This window comes from Lemur catta, chromosome 8, assembly GCF_020740605.2.
Source record: "Lemur catta isolate mLemCat1 chromosome 8, mLemCat1.pri, whole genome shotgun sequence".
Classification (NCBI taxonomy): domain Eukaryota; kingdom Metazoa; phylum Chordata; class Mammalia; order Primates; family Lemuridae; genus Lemur; species Lemur catta.
The window spans coordinates 84,002,846-84,007,536 of NC_059135.1; positions in this window are offsets into that span (position 1 = coordinate 84,002,846).

Here is a 4,691-nt window from a genome sequence, read left to right on the forward strand (position 1 = left end):
GATTGTTTTCTTTGCTGTGCAGAAACTTTTTAGTTTGATGTAGTCCCACTTGGTTTTTGTTTTTGTTTTTGTTCTTGTTTTTGTTTTTGTCTTTTTAGAGACAGGGTCTCACTTTGTCACCCAGACTGAAGTGCAGTGGCGTCATGATAGCTCACTGAAACCTCCAACTCCTGGCCTCAAGCCATCCTCCTGCCTCAGCCTCCCAAGTAGCTGGGACTAAAACTACTTTTTTTTTTTCCATTTTTAGTAGAGACAGGGTCTTGATCTTGCTCAGGCTGCTCTTGAACTCCTGACCTCAAGCAATCTGCCCCACTTGTTTGTTTTTACTTTTGTTGTCTGTGCTTTTGGTGCTATATTCAAGCCCAATGTCAAGAAGCTTTTTCCCTATGTTTTCTTCTAGAATTTTATGGTTTCAGATCTTAACATTTAATGTGTAATCCATTTTGAATTAATTTTTTGTGAGTAGTATAAGATAGGTATCCAGTTTTATTCTTTTGCATGTGGATATTCAGTTTTCTCAATGCCATTTATTGAGGAGACTGTCCTTTCCCTATCATGTGTTATTAGTGCCCTAGTCAAATATTAGTTGACTGTATATGCGTGGGTTTATTTCTGACCTCTCTATTCCATTCCCTTTGTCTGTGTGTCTGTTTTTATGCCAGTACCATACTCTATTGATTACTATAGTTTTGTAATATAGTTTGAGATTGGGAAATGTAATGCCTCCAGCTTTGTTCATCTTTCTTAAGATTGCTTTGGTGATTCAAAATCTTTTGTAGTTCCATACAAATTTTAGAATTATGTTTCTATTTCTGTGGAAAATGTCATTGAAATTTTGATAAGAATTGCACTGAATTTATGAATCACTTTAGGTAGTATGGGCTTTTTAACAGTACTAATTCTTCTGATCCATGAACATGGGATATCTTTTCATTTATTTGTATCTTCTTCAATTTCTTTCATCACTGTCTGATGGTTTTTAATGTATAGATCTTTCATTGAACTTGGTTAAATTTATTTGTAAATATTTTATTGTTTTTGTTGACATTGTAAAAGGGATTATTTTCTTAATTTTTTATTTAGATCATTAATTGTTAGTGTACAGAAATGCCACTGATTTTTTGTATGACAATTTTTTACTCGGCAACTTTACTGGATTAATTTATTAGTTCCAACAGTTTTTGCTGGACTCTTTAGGGTTTTCTATATATAAGATCATATCAGCAAACAGAAAATTTTACTTCTTTTCTGATTTGGATGCCTTCTATTTCTTTTTCTTGCCTAATTGCTCTGGCTAGGACTTTCTTTACTAGGTTCAAATACAAGTGATGAGAGTTGGCACCCTTGTCTTGTTTCTGACCTTAGGGGAAAACCTTTTGGCTTTTCACCTATGAATATGATATCAGCTGTAGGCTTGTCATGTATGGCCTTTGTTATGTTGAAGTATATTCCTGTATACCCAATTTGTTGACAGTTTTTATTATGAAAGTATGTTGAATTTTGTCAAATGCCTTTTCTACATTATTGAGAGAATCATATGATTTTTACCCTTCATTCTGTCAATGTGGTGCATCACATTTATTGATTTGCATTCATTGAAACATCCTTGCAAGCCAGGGATAAATCCCACTTAATTATGGTGTATTATCCTCTTAATATACTATTGTATTTGATTTGCTAGTATTTTGTTGAGGACTTTTGGATCTATGTTCATCAGGGATATTGGCCTATAATTTTCTTTTTTGTTGTTGTTGTGTCCTTGTCTAGTTTTGGTAAGCAGGGTAATACTGGCCTCATAGAATGAGTTTGAAAGTATTCCCTCCTCTTCAAATTTTTGAAAGAGTTCAAGAAGGATTGACATTAATTCTTCTTTAAGTATTTGGTAGAATTCACCATCGGGTCCTGGACTTTTTGTCTAGTTAAAAGTTTGTCGATTTTGTTTGTTTTATTTCTTCAAAAAACCAATTCAGTTTCATTGATTTTTTTATTGTTTTCTAATCTCTACTTTATTTATTTCTTCTCTCATCTTTATTATTTACTTCTTCCTGCTAACTTTGGGCTTAATTTTTTTCTTTGTCTAGCTCCTTAAGGTATAAAGTTAGGTTAATTGAAAACTTCTTTTTTCTTCATGTAGGCATTTATTACTATAAACTTTCCCCTTAGAACTGCTTTTGTTGCATCCCATTAGATTTGGTATGTTGTGATTTGTTTTCATTTATCTCAAGATTTTTTTTATTTTTCTTTTGATTTCTTCTTTGACCCATTGTTTGTTCAGGAGTGTGTTGTTTAATCTCCACATATTTGTGAATTTTTCAATTTTCTTCCTGTTATTGATTTATATTTTCATAATACTGTAGTCATAAAAGATATTTGATAAACTTCTCAAATTTTTAAGGCTTTTTTTATAACCTAATATATAATATATTCTGAAGAATGTTTCATGTGTGCTTGAGAAGGCCGTGTATTCTGCTGCTGTTGAAGGACATTCTCCATATTTGTCTGTTCTGCCCATTTGGTCTATAGTGTTGTTTAAGTCTGCTGTTTCCTTATTGATTTTCTATCTGGATGATCTATCCATTGTTGAGAATGAGGTATTAAAGTCTCCTACTATTATTGTGTGGCTGCTTATTTCTCCTTTCAGTTCTGTTAATATTTCCTTTACATATTTAGTTGCTAATTAGGTATTTCTGTGAGGGGGACTAGAGCTGGGGACCTCCTATTTCACCATCTCATTAATGTCACCTCCTGGGAAAAATTCTTGGTAGAAAGAAAAGGATTTATGTTTAACCAGATAAAGAACATCTATTAAAAACAAATAGTAAACATAACAAATAATAGTGAAAAATTAGAGTTTTGTCCTTTAAAAGGAGGGAAAAATATATGGGTGACAGCTTCATTGCTTCTATACAAACTTGTACTGTCAATGTTAATCAATGCAGTGAGACAAGAAAAAGAAATTTTAAAATGTAAAAATTAGAAAGCAAAGAGTTGAAATTCTCAGATGATATATTGATCAACACAGAACAGTCAAAAACATCTACAGACAAATTGATAGAACTCATAAGAAAATTTAGTAATCTTGTTGGTAAACAAAGTTAATGTTTTTACACACTAGTAACAATCATACAGAAAATGTGATTTCAAAAAAGTACATGTAACAATAGCAACAAAAACTATATAGAACATAGAAATACATCTGACAGTCTTAATGGACAAAATTATTTTTAAGTAATTGAAAAATGTAATTAATGAGTCTAAATAAATGGAAGAGATACATCATTTTATCATTTGGGAAATGGATTTGACTGAGTATAATGAAGACCCAAACTAACAGTAGTGTATTTGAACTCTTAGTCTCTTTCTCTCTTGTGTAATAATTTAGAGGTAGGCATTCTACAGCTGGTATGAAAACTGAAGAAACGAACAATATTTGCCATGTTTATAGATATTTGCAGAAATCAACTTTCCCAAATTAATCTGTAAATTAAAGTTCCATTATAAATCCCAATTAATTTTTTATGGAATAAGCTCATTTATAAAATTCATATTAAAGAGTGAAGGGTTAGGAATAGCCAAGACCATTTGGAAGAAATAAAAGGAAGGAATCACCTACTAGATATCAAAACATATGACAAGACAAAGGATTTGAATAGATGTTTCTGCAAAGAAGATATACAAATAGTCAATAAGCACATGAAAAGATGCTCAACATCATGAGTCATTAGGGAATACAAATCCACACCACAATGAAATATGACTTCACACCACTGGAATGACTATAATCAAAAACACAGACAAATGTTTGTGAGGATGTAGAGAAACTAGAATCCTCATACGTTACTGGTAGGAATATAAAATGGTACAGCCACTTTGGAAAATAGTTCAATGTTTCTTCAAAATTCTAGATGTAAAGTTACCATTCATCCCAGTAATTGCACTCCTTGGTATACATCCTAAAGATATGAAAACATATATCCACACTAACACTTGTACAAGAATGTTCATGGTAGCATTATTCATAATAGCCAAAAAGTAGAAGCAATCCAAATGTCCATCAATGATGATTGGATAAACAAAATTTGGTGTATCTAGAGAATGAAGCACTAAATTATGCTACAACATGGATGATACCTGAAAAATGCTAAGTGAAAGAAGCCAAACACAACAGACCACACACTGGATGATTCCATTTAAATGAATTGTCCACTATCAACAAATACATAGAGATAGAAAGTAGATTAGTAGTTGCCAGAGCCCAGTCGAGAGGAGAATGGGGAGTGACTGCTAATGGAACAGAGTTTCTTTTGGGGGGTAATAAAAATGTGCTGGAATTAGACAGTGGTGATGGTTGCACAATTTTGTGAATATACCAAATTTTATACTTTAATAGGGTGAATTTTATGTTATGTGAATTATATCTCAATAAAAATAATAGTTAAAAACTTTTTATGAGGTTATAGTAATTAAATCAATGTGGTGTTGGTACAGGAATAGACATCTAGACCGACAGGACTGAATTCAGATCATAATGGAGATCCACATAGACAAAGGCCAGGCACACAGTAGAGGTGACATTATAAATCAGTTTTGGAGAATGAACTACTGAAACAACGAAAAAAAAATTGGTTCCTCCCTGACACTTTTACAAATATTGACTCTAAATGAATTAAAGACCTCAATGTGAAAAGCAA